The sequence below is a fragment of the Callithrix jacchus genome, chromosome 10 (assembly GCF_049354715.1).
Source record: "Callithrix jacchus isolate 240 chromosome 10, calJac240_pri, whole genome shotgun sequence".
Classification (NCBI taxonomy): Eukaryota; Metazoa; Chordata; class Mammalia; order Primates; family Cebidae; genus Callithrix; species Callithrix jacchus.
The window spans coordinates 76,276,617-76,289,645 of record NC_133511.1 but is presented as its reverse complement, the minus strand read 5'-3'; the positions used below and the strand labels follow the sequence as shown (position 1 = coordinate 76,289,645).

Sequence of the window (13,029 nt, the reverse complement as noted above, 5' to 3'; positions counted from 1 at the left end):
ATCTAGCAGGGGTCAGCCACCGGGTCCTAGAGCAACAATGGTGAGCAGAGCCTTGTCTTCGTGGAGGTCATTAGCTAGTGGATGACACAGGACACTAATCATATGACTTCAAACTATGATAGAGCTGTGAAGAAAAAAATACAAGAACCATACCAGAGCATAACAAGAAAACTCAACCTTCTTCAGGATATGAGGAAGGAGAAGACATTGGGAAGGCAATGGCATGTGCAAAGGCCCTGGGAGAATTTAGGGGAATAATACCTGAGTCATTTCTTCCCCTACTTTACTTCTATCACATACTTGTGATTGGCCATTCTGTTAAGTTTACACATTAAAGCTTGGTTTTCAATATGTATAAATTCTGGCCATCTGGGAAGTACCAGATGGCCTGGGTAAGTAAAACCAGATTTAGTGCTCCAGGGTGGTACTGTTTTTACATTAACTTTTCCAAATCCTGTCACTTTTCCAGCATTTATGAAATATATAACAAACCTGCTTTAAGATTCCTCAGGCCCAGGCTCTTGTGTTTTCTCAACATTTCCAGCTGTGTATCTCACGCATTCCTTCCATGTGAACATATTCTGAACGTCAGTGGGGAAGAAAGTCCTCCCCACAGCTACTCTGAAAGCACCTTCCTTTCTTCCATCAAAATTATAGAGGTGCCCACTCATGCCACTTGCTGTGTAGGCACTCTAATGCCAGGTACCGCCCATTCCACCCGACTCCTTCTTCAATGGACTCTAACTTTAATCCTTTTCCTCTTCCAGGGTCTGACCTTCTGGTCAGCTCCTCTCCACAGAGCAAGAGGAATAAGTCTAGGTGATAATCATGGCCCTGGAGTGAGATCTGACTGTAGCCTTCCTGTCCTCTACTACCAGCACCCCATTCCTGCCTCAAATCAGATCTGTCTAATCTCTACTCATCCTGATGAGTTAGGCTGGAATGTATTATTAAATTTCTACCAGGGATCTCTGAAGTACCTCAATGAAGTCACAATCTATATCCTTAGTTTTATGTGATGCAAGGGGTCCACCATTTAAACCCCAGTCCCCATCTTTTATCTCCAGAGCTGGTTACTGAGAGCCAGAGTTCCAGAGGGTCCCCCTGGAGCCATCAACAGAATGGCTTCTGCATCAGTAGAGTCCCAGCAGCAGGCAGATGATACATTCATATTAGGCTAATTGATTTAATAGGCAATTTAATAAAAGGACTATTTTCAAAGATGTGGTAAGTATGTAGGGAAACAATGAGGGTCTGTGCAAGATTCAAGGGCTAATAATATCAGAGCTGTTACTTTCTGGGCCTGAAGGGGCAAGGCGAGAGAGCAGCTACACTGACTATGCAACAAGCTTCCAATGAAGCCAGATTCCAAGTTATCTTACTTATTTTTCTCATGTTCCCTGGCTAACTCCTGTGGTCCTGATAGGCCTTTTTAAACATTGCCCTGTCCCATGTCTCCAGATCCCTTGCAAGATCTCATAAGTCCCCTCTCCAAGCTTTACTCTTCAGCACAGGATCTTCCTGCCTTTGACCTGACCTCAAGGCCTCCTGTGAACCTGATGGCTACAAGTACCTGACCAAGCCCACCTGTCCCTCTAGCTTTCTTTCCTCCTCAGTGAGGATCTGTAAACAGTGCTAAGGTTCACCACCTTTGCCCCCTGACCTCCCTTGCCTTTTCTGTAGCTGGTGACTTGTACTCAATCAGGCTGAACACTGAATTCATAGCCAGTTCTTACAGCAGCCCAGTGTGGAGCTTTTCTGACCCTCCTCTAGACCACTGTAGTTTCATCCAGCTATGGCTCAGCAGTTGTGTCCCAGAGCTTTTTTACCATGAAGAAGAGAGATCCCTCCCACCATCCCCTCCATGTCCCTATACGTCACCATTACTGAGAATGCAAAGCATGGTGGCCCTGTACTCTCACAGCAATTTCAGTGAACTGCCCTGTTTTTATTCACTTTCTACTACAGCCCCTCCCTCTGAAGCTGGGCCAGAGTGACCACATTCACAGGCTAGACCCTTTCCCAAGAGGTTTCTAGATCCTTCTGCAAACAGACTTCTGCCACCACAATTGCTCTGGATCATCCAAATGCACATAAATTTGACAGTCCTGGTGCTCAGGACACTAGGCTGTCCCACTAAGAGCATTGCTCCAGTATAGTCTTGCCAGGGACAGCTCTGTCCAAGCAGTCTCTCCACAGACATATTTAGAAATATTCTTCTTTCTTTCTAGCTGTCAGCAGCTGAAACCATGCAGCTCGATTGGTTAAATGTTTTGACCAGGGGGTAGAATTTTGAGAAGTTGCATGTTCTTTTCATATCCTTTAAGATTGAAAATTACGTTTTTAAATAGGAAAAAAATGTGAATATAAAACAGATGTTTCCTGATATTACACAGTAATATGGTAAATGCTTGTGATAAAACATTAAGTTAGAAAAGCAGAGCACAAGAACATGATTTCAACCATGTAAAAAATAAAGCAAATAAAATAAAAACAATAAAAACCAGAGCATAGAAGTAAGTAAGTAGCCATAAAGTAAAGACAAATACCACTCTAGATTCTGGGGAAGCAAGCTCTCAGCTGAGGAGGGCCTGCCCTGTTTCTTCAACAGGCTTCCCACTGCTCCATTTCTGCCCCCTAGACATCTGAGTATGCTTTGATCAGTAGAAAAGAGACCTTGAGTAAGAATCTGATTTTATCCAAGGTAAAGAAAAGCTACAATAGCAAAGCTGGAGAACTTTGGGTTGCTTTGGAATAGGACATGTGGGAAGAAGCGTGAATATGGAACGTGAGGAAAGGGTTTAAATAGAGAAGGGGACCTTAAAACTTGACAATAGGTGAGGGCCAAACCTGAAAGACAGACAATGAAGAATCCTCTGTGGGAAGGAGGGGAATGTATATTAAATGTGAAGTTGTTTTGTATTGTGTGCTATGCTATAATACCCCTCATCTTCATGAAAAACCCTTACAACAACAATCCCCTAATATTGATGTTTGGGGGAATCAACGAGAAATCTTGGCAAACTGCAATATGGACAGATATAAGAGCTGATGTAAAACAAGCCCTCTTGTAACAGCTAGGATAGGACAGGCCATAGCAAGCCTCTTAAAAAAGAAAGAAAGTAGTCCAACACATCACAGACATGTTTCTTGCATATATTACAAGCCAATGCATGTGAGGCACACTCCTGCATGGCTCTCCTCCAGACACTGACTCAGAGATTCATGCAGATCCATTTGCATTTCTGTCATTAGAAGTCTTTCACTATTGGATATGTGGGGAGAAGAGAGGCAATGTAGTCAATAACACCACTAAAGCAGTGTCTAGAAGGAAACATATACTTTTCAGTCCATATATTAAAAAATAAGAAAGCTTAAGAACCAATGATCTGGGTGGGTATGGTGGCTCATGCCTGTAATCCCAGCACTTTGGGAAGCTGAGGCAGGCGGATCATCTGAGGCAGGGAGTTCAAGACCAGCCTGGCCACCATGTGAAACCCCATCTCTACTGAAAATACAAAAATTAGCCAGGTGTGGTAGCAACCACCTATAATCTCAGCTACTCAGGAGGCTGAGGTAGGAGAATTGTTTGAACCTGGGAGGTGGAGGTTGCAGTGAGCCAAGATCGCACCACTGCACTCCAGCCTGGGTGACAGAGCAAAACTCCATCTCAAAAAACAAAAACAAAAACAACCAATGATCTAAGTTCTCAACTCAAAAAGCTAGAAAAATGGCCAGGCATGGTGGCTCACACTTGCGATCCCATCACTTTGGGAGGCCAAAGCTGGAAAATTGCTTAAGCCCAGGAGTTTGAGACAAGCCTGGGAAACATAGTGAGACCCTGTCTCTATGTAAGAAAAATTTTTCTTAAAAGTATACTAACCCCCTCAAAACATAGAAGAGAGGAATACAGAGCAGGATCAATGAAATAGAAAACAAATATTTAATAGAGAAAATCAACAAACTCAAAAGCTTATTCTTTGAATAAATTAATATGCTTAATAAACTCCTGGCAAGACAATTTAAGGGAGAGCAAAAGAGAAAAAAAACATAAATACAAAAACTAGGTTTGAAAAAGAGAATATCACTACTGGCCTTACAGACATTAAAAAGATAATTAGAGGATGTTAGAAACAACTTTATGCCAATAAATCAGCAGTCTATATGCCAATATTTATGATAATAAATTAGAAAATATAAGTGAAACATATAAGTTTCTTAAAATACAATTTGTCAAAATTGCCAGAAGAAGAAATTTTAAAATACCAATAGCCCTGTATCTACCAAAGAAATCAAATCTGAATTTAAAACTCTTTCCACAAAGAAAACCCAGATGGCTTCACAAAAATTTAAGGGATAAATAATACTGGCCTGCAGAAGTGTTACTGGCCTCCAGAAAATAGAAGAAAGAAAACATTCAAACTCATTTTATAAGGCCCACAAAACATTGATACCTAAAGATCAGAAAGACATTACAAGAAAGGAAAATTACTGGACAGCATCTTAGACGAGGGCATGGTGAGCCAACTTGGTTAGCAGTAACAGTCTCCACCACAGTTCACTCTTCTGGCCGTTAAATATCCCTTTGTTCCCTTCTTCCTGTGGAGGATCTTCCACTACTCCTCACAGAAGACAGTCCAAAGTCCAATCTATTATAGCACTGCATTTCTTAGTCCTCTCTGTCAGGAAAAGACATGGCTTCTCTTACACCTGTGAACAGAAAAGGCAAGATGTTTGCCTCATATCCATGTGCTATAGTTTGGCTATGTCCCAACCCAAATCTCACCTTGAATTGTAGCTCCCATAATTCCCACATGTCATGGGAGGGGCTTTGTGGAAGGTAATTGAATCATGGGGTTGGGGCTTTCCTCATGCTGTTCTCATGACAGTGTATGAGTCTCATGAGATCTGATGGTTTTACAAAGAGAAATTCCCTTGCACAAGCTCTGTGGCCTGCTGCCATATAAGATGTCCCTTTGCTTTTCCGCCATCTTCCGCCATGATTGTGAGGCTTCCCCAGCCATGTGGAACTGTGAGTCCATTAGACCTCTTTCCTTATAAATTACCCAGTCAAGGGTATGTCTTTATTAGCAGCATAAGAACAGATTAATACACCATGCCAACATACAAATATGCAATAATAGAACAAGAATAGGATAACTACAATAACAGGAACAGGATAACTCCCATTCAGAAAGGGGCAGACTGAGAGACCCACAGAAGCCACTGCCTGTGACAGTGCTGAATTCCCAATGGGCAGATGTTATAAAGGCTGCCTAGCCTAGAGCAGGAACTCCCTCCTTTACTGTTCTTTGTGATTCTTGTCACCACATTCTGAGGGGCTTCCTAGTGGACCCTGATTCTGCTTGACCATATGTAAAGAGAGAGTTGGAGAGAATACTCTCTTTAGGGGATGTGCAACTTCCTGCCAGAGGTTGCTTTAAGGTTTAGCTAACGGACTTATGCTTTTTATATAGCCTTGTGGTTTCTTTGACAATACTGTTTCCTCAAAAATTTGATAAGCATCTGATCTATTTGCCAATATCCACACTCAAGGTTCCTTTTGTAAGATACAGTTTTCCAACTTGTTTTATCTTTTATCTTCTTGTCCCCCTCTCTCTCTCTTTTACTGTGATAGTATCTATCTTGAAGCTAGCTAGAACAAAGGAATGCACCTTTAATCAGATATTTTCTTTTTTTTCCTTTTGGAGACAGGATCTCACTCTGTCACCCAGGGTGGAGTGCAGTGGCACGATCATGGCTCACTGCAATCTCAACTTCCTGGACTCAAGCAATCCTCCCACCTAAGCCTCCCAAGTAGCTGGGACTATAGGTGCACACCACCTTGCCCAGCTAATTTTTAATTTTTTTTGTAGAGATGGGGTTTCACTATATTGCTCAGGCTGGTCTTGAACTCCTGGACTCAATCCTCCCACTTCACCCTCCCAAAGTTCTGGGATTATAGGCATGAGCTGGGATTTTAATCAACTGAGACATTTTCTTGGGCCTTATTAAGCAAAGCCTTTTAAACTTCCATCTCTTACTATTTGGAAACTAGAAACAGTCAACTTTTTCAATTCCACAGGCCTCGATATTCTGGACTTTCTCTATTTTAGTTAATACTGGCAAAACAGATAACTCTATTCTTTTTTTAAGTTTTAAAAATTTAGACATAATTCACATACCATGATATTCAGTTTTTAAAGTGTACAACTCAGTGGTATTTACCATATTCACAAACTGGTGCAAGCATCACCACTATCTAATCTCAGAATATTATCATCAGCCCCAAAAGAAACCTTGGAACCGTTAACAGTCACTCTCCATTTACCACTTATCCTGTCTGTAGATTTGGATACAGATTTGCATATTCTAGACATCTCAGATAAATAAAATAACATAATACACGGCCTTTTGTGTCTAATTTCTTTCACTTAATGTTTTCAAGGCTCAACCATGTTGTAATGAGAATCAGTGCTTGATTTCTTTATATGGATCAATCATATTCCATTGTATAGATACATTTTTTTATTTGTTTATCTGTGGGTGAATATGTGGGTTGTTTCCACTTTTGAGCTATTATAAATAATTGTGCCAGGAAAATTTATATACAGATTTTTATGTGGATGTGTGTTTTATTGCTTTTAGGTAACCAAGAGTGGAATTAATGGGTTTAACATTTTGAGGAACTTTCAAACTGTTTTCCAAAATGATTAACACCATGTGACTTCCCACCAGCAGTGTATAAGGTTTCCAATTTCTCCATATCCTCACCAGCACTTATCATTGTCTCCATTTAATATAGTCATGCTAGTGAGTAGAAAGTGGTATCTCACTGTAGGTTTAATTTGCATTTCACTAATGACTAATGATTTGGAGCACCTTTTCATGTACTTCTTGGCCATTTGTATATCTTATGTGGAAAAAAAAGTCTATCAAATCCTTTGTGCATTTAAAAATTAGGTTATTTCTTTTTATTATTGAATTATAATAGTTCTTCATATTTTCTGGATAATAGATATTTATCAGATATACATGACTTGCAAATATTTTCTCATATACTGAGTTGTCTTTTCACTTTCTCTATAATGTTCTTTGAAACACTTAACTGTGTCCTTTAATTCTGATGAAGTATATGTTTTCTTTTGTTGCTTGTGCTTTTGGTATACGTAAGAAATCATTGCATAGTCCAAGGCCGTGTATACCTGTGTTTTCCTGTAAGAGTATTATAGTATTAGCTCTAAAGTTTAGGTCTTTGATAAATTTTGAGTTAATTTATGTGTACTGCATGAGTAGTAGTCCAGCTTCATTCGTTTGCATGGATATCCAATTTTCTCAGCTCCATTGGTTGAAGAGACTATTCATTCCCTATTCAATGGTCTTGGCACCTTTGTTGAAAATCCATTGACTATAAATATGTGGGCTAATTTCTGGACTCTGTGTTGACTAATTTATATATCTACCCTTATGCTAGTTTCACACCATCTTTATTATTACACTTTGTAGTAAGTTTTTACACCTAAAAGTGTGAATGCCCCAACTTTGTTCTTCTTTCTCATGATTATTTTGGCTATTCTGCATCCCTTGCATTTCCACATGAATTTTATTATCAGCTTGTCAGTTTCTGCAAAAACCTGGCTTGGATTTTCTAATTTCATTCCATTGTGATTAGGGAACCTACTTTATATTATTTCAAAACTATGTATCAGTTTGGGTAGTACTGCCATCTTACAATATTGAGTCTTCACATTTATGAATATGAGATGTCTTTTCATTTATTTAGGTCTTCTTCAATTTCCTTTACCAGTGTTGCAGCTTTTTTTTTTTTTTTTTTTTTTAGACAGAGTCTCTCTTGCTTTGTTTCTCAGGCTGGAGTGCAGTGGTCTGATCTCGGCTCACTGCAACCTCCGCCTCCTGGATTCAATCAATTCTGCAACCTCCACCTCCCGGGTTCAAGCAATTCTCCTGCCTCAGCCTCCTGAGTATCTGGGATTACAGGCACACTCCACCACGCCTGGCTAATTTTTTGTGTTATTTAGTAGAGACTGGGATTCACCATGTTGCCCAGGCTGATCGAGAACTCCTGAGCTCAGGCAGTCAGCCCACCTTGACCTCTCAAAGTGCTGGGATTACAGGCATGAGCAAATTGCATATTTTTTAGTGTACAAATATTGCACTTTTGTTGTTTGTCTCTACATATATTATTTTTGTTGATGCTACTGTAAATGGAATTATTTTTTAGTTTCATTTTTGGATTATTCATTATTAGTATATAGAAACTCAACCAATTTCTGTATATTAACCTTATATCCTGCAGCCTTGCTGAACTCATTGTTAGCTCTAAGAGTTTTTGTGGATTCCCTTGATAGTCTACATTCAATAATATGTTATCTGAAAGTGAAGATCATTCTACTTCTTCCTTTCATATATGGATGCCATTTTTTTTTATTGATTAAGTCCCCTAACTAGAACCTCCAGTACAATGTCGAATACAAGTAACAAGAGTGGACAGCTTTGTTTTGTTCCTATCTTAGGGCGAGAAGTTTTATTCTTTCAACTTTAGGTATGATGTTACCTGTAGGGTTTTCATATATACTTTTTGGAAGATTGAGCGAGTTTCCTTCTAATTCCTACTTTGTTGTGTGTTTTGACCATGAAAAGGTGCTGGTTTTTGTCAAATGCTTTTTCTTTATCTATTAAGATGGTAACATGGTTTTTGTCCTTTATACTATTAATATGGCATATTACAAAATCATGTGTTGATTTTTGTATGTTGAATCAATCTTGCATTCCTGCCATAAGTCCTACTTGGTCATGGTATAAAATACTTTTTATATGTTGCTAATTCAGTTTGCTGGTATTTTGATGAGGATTTTGCATCTATATTTACAAGGAATGTTGGTTTCTGCTTGTGATATTTTGTTCTACCTTTGGTATCAAAGTAATAGTGCCTCACAGAATGACTTGGACAATGTTCTCTCCTCTTACCATTTTTGGAAGTATTTGCAAAGTATTGGGCTTAACTCTTCTTTAAATAATAGATATTATAGAATTCACCAGTGAGGCCATTTGTCATCTACTTTTCTTTGTGGCAAGTACTTTTAATCACTAATTCAATCTCTTTACTTGTTACAGGTCTGTTCCAATTTTCTTTTTCTTCTTGAGTCAATTTCAGTAATTTGTGTCTTTCTAGGAATCAGCTTATTTTATCTAGATTATCTAACTCATTAACACACAAGTGTTCATAATATTGCCTTATATTCCTTTTTATTTTTGCAAGGTCAGTAGCAACATCCCCTTTTTCATTCTTGATTTTAGTAATTTGATTCTGTCTGTCTCTCTCTCTCTCAATCTCTCTCTCTCTCTCTGTCTCTGTCAGTCAAGGTAAGGGTCTGTTAATTTTGTTGATCTTTTCAAAGAATCAACTTTTGGTTTTCTTGATTTTCTCTATCTTTTTCTATTTACATTGTATTTCTTTCTGCTCTATTCCTTATTGGTTTCCTCCTTCCCTTCCTGCTTGTTCTGGGTTTAGTTTGCTCTTGCTTTTCCACCTAGTTCCCAAGGTGGAAGTTTAGGTTACTAATTTGAGGTTTTTCTCCTTTTTTCAATATAAGTGTTTACAGCTAGAATATTCTCTAAGCCCTGCTTTGGTTGTATCCCCTAAGTTTTGGTATGTTATGTTTTCATTTTCATTCATCTCAAAGTATTTTCCAGCCCAAACTCTTAGAGAGAATGTGCTCTTAACATCTGCTCTGAGCTACAGGCCACATATTTTAGTTTTAACATGGAGGAAAAATATGCTTCTTTAAAAAGAACTACACAGGAACATCCTGTATGTCACAGTCCAGCAGCCTCCTTCACAAAGGGCAGCTAGGAGACAGTGCTGGATGCAAATGACACGCATCTTCCCCGTCTGATGGTCTCAGGGCCCTTCCAGCCATTCTGAGTCCCACTCCTCACCATTGCACTTGATGGAGCTGGCTGACCATGTGGAAAATTACTTACATGTTGTAAAAATAACATTGCACAAGAAGTTACAGAATGTCACAATGGAAAAGCTGTGCCGCTTGAGACAAAAGAACGAAGCAAAATCTTTGCAGAGCAACACCTACTGCATTTTCACTGAGCCATGCCATGCTACCCACATCCACTGCCCCTGCCCCTGCCCTCACCTTTCCCTTCAATTTCTGCTTGCTGGCCCTTTATAAAATTGGAGGCCTTTGTGTCATACTCTGGCCTAGAATGAAGCAAAAGTTCAAGAGACACTCTGGGGAATGCCTGTTCTACCCACATCCCCCTCTCCGGGAACTGCCTCTGATCCTAGTCCCTCTAGCTTAACTGGTCATTCATTCATTTATCGTACAGGTATGTATTGGCACCTATTGTATTCCAAGCACTGTGATAAATAAAGATATTAAAAATGAGCAATATGGACAAGGACCCTTTCTCATAGAGTCCATTTTTTAATGGGGAGAGTTAGCTGGTATGCAAGTAAACAAATAAAAAAAATAATTTTGGATAATGATACCTACTATGAATTTTTTAAGAGAAGCAAAACAAAGTGATGTTCTAGAGCAGGGTCCCCAGGGCCATGAACCAGTACCTGCCCCTAGCCTATTAGGAACTAGGCTGCCCAGCAGGAGGTGAGCCATGGGCCAGTGAGCGAGTGAAGCTTCATCTGCATTTACAGTCTCTCCCCATAGCTCACATCAGCACCACAGCTCCACCTCCTGTCAGATCAGTGGAGGCATTAGATTCTCATAGGAGGGCAAACCCTATTGTGAACTGTGCATGTGAGGGATCTAGGTTGTACGCTCCTTGTGAGAATCTAGTGCCTAATGATCTGAGGTGGAACAGTTTCATCCCAAAACCATCCTTAGAAAAAGTGTCTTCCATAAAACCAGTCCCTGGTGCCAAAAAGGTGGGGGACTACTGGTCTAGCAAATGATTTGGGAGAAGAGGGTGCCTACTTTAGTAAAATAGACTAAGACAGCCTCTCTGAGAATGTATGAGCTTGCGCCTGTGTGATGAGGAGTTGTGGTTGCAGTGAGCATCAAGATTGTGGCTGCAGTCTTCCTTCGTGGGCAGAAGGAAGAGCAAGTGTAAAGGTCCTGGGGCAGGAATTGGAAAGGAGCAGAAAGGCCAGAGTGACTGAAGCCTGTATTTAAAAAAAAAAAAAAAAAAAAGGAGTTTAGGCTGGGCACAGTGGCTCACACTCATAATCCCAACACCTTGGGAGGCCAGGAGTTCAAGACCAGCCTGGGCAATATACTAAGATCCAATTCCTTTATTAAAAAATTTAAATTAGCCAGGTGAAATGGTTCATGCCTGTTGTCTTAGTTACTTGGGAGGCCGAGACAGAAGGATCACTTGGGCCTGGGAGTTTGAGGCTGCAGTAAAACATGATGAAGCTGCTGCACCCCAGCCTAGGCAACAGAGTGAGACCTCATCTCTAAAGAGAAAAGAGAGAGTTTGCAGAGGAACAGAGGCCTTGGTAAGAAGTGTAAAATTTATTTTAAGGGCAACAGGAAATCACTGGGAAATTTTAAACAAAGGAGTGGCATAACCTGATAGATGTGTTTAATGGAATCGTTTGGCTACTGTGCAGAAGGTGGGTCCTTGGAGGGCCATGGTGGAAGCAGAGAAACCACTCAGGAGGCAATTGGAATAGCCCAGGCAAGACATGATGGTGGCTTTGAAAGGAGCAGTCGGCAGTGGCAATGGAAACTCACTAATGATATATCATGGAGGCACGGACAGGACTTGCTGATACAGTAAATGGGAAAGGAGAAGGAAAGCATGATCCTGAGTTTTGGCCTTCAGCCACTCAGTGTATGAGCATGACTTTGATGGGAAATACTAAGAAGGAACTGGCTTGGAGGTGAAAATCAAGCATTCAGGTTTACTCAGTTAAGTTTAAGATGCTAGGCATCCAAATGGAGATGTCCAGGAGAAGTAGGTAGTTGAGATTAAGGGAAGCTATTGAGGCTGAAGATAAATATGTGGGAATCATTGATATATAGAAGGTATTTAAAGCCCTAGGACTAGATTAGATCAACTAGGGAAAGTATAGATAGAGAAAAGAAGAGGATCAAAGAAACAGCCCATGGGAATTCCCAGAAGAGGAAGATATAGCAAAAGACAGTGAAGCATGCCCAGTGGATGAAGCAGACAAATCAGAAGCATGTGCTATGAAGGTCAAAAGAAGCAAGTTTTTCAAGAAGGGAGTGGTCATGTGTGCGGAATGCTGCTGACAGATGGAGTATTATGAAGACAGACAGCAAAGTGACCACAAGATTTGGCAACATGGAGATGGTGGTGTCCTTGGAAATAACAGCTTCAAAGGACTTATGGAGCCAAGAAAATGTATTGAACAGTGACTAGGACTTCTAATGAGGCATGGGGGTGTAAACACGTGCGATATGTCCATTCCATCCCAATACCCACTCAAGTAAAAGTAATAAAATTTTGTTAAAAAGAAAAAGAGTGAGGGCACAAGAGCAAAGCAAATGGCATGAATATGACAGAGGACAAGAGTAGTCAGTATTTATTGGAAGAAGTAAGAAGCTGGATAATGATAACCACCTTACCAAGATGGAGTGAGTGAAACCAAAGTGAATGGGAAGAGAAATGTTAGCAAGAAGCAAGCCATTTCCAACCACTGACCCCACAAAGCCTCATGCATTGGAGCCAGGGTGAGAAATGGGGCTGAAAACAGGAGGATAGAGCAGAAGTCTATAAGAAAGTGTTCCTACCCCAGTACTCCTGCCATCCCTGCACTGCCTATCCTAGCAGACTATAGATGATTTTGTCTCTGGAGAAATTGATCCAGAGAGATCCAGGATAAGCGATACCTGGCACAGAGGAAGGCAAAGGTGAAACACTGTCCTCAAAGCAGGGAGATTAAGTGAAATCTACATACGGGATGGTGAGACCATCCCACCTTCCCCAGTTTAGCAGCCAGCCCTGCTGACAGCCCTCTCTGGAGGGGACTCAGGGGCTGTGAGTTACTCCCACTCTAGCTGGTAG

General features: G+C 40.4%; 1 long non-coding RNA gene across 1 annotated transcript in view; it reads right to left on the bottom strand.

Moving 5' to 3' along the window:
* Nucleotides 1-4,017: 4,017 nt before the first annotated feature.
* LOC118145818 (uncharacterized) overlaps nucleotides 4,018-13,029 on the bottom strand; it is a 61,234-nt gene continuing 52,222 nt past the window's right edge. The window contains exon 3 of the long non-coding RNA XR_004731303.3: nucleotides 4,018-4,710. This is a non-coding gene — a long non-coding RNA (uncharacterized LOC118145818). The remainder of the gene's footprint in view (nucleotides 4,711-13,029) is intronic.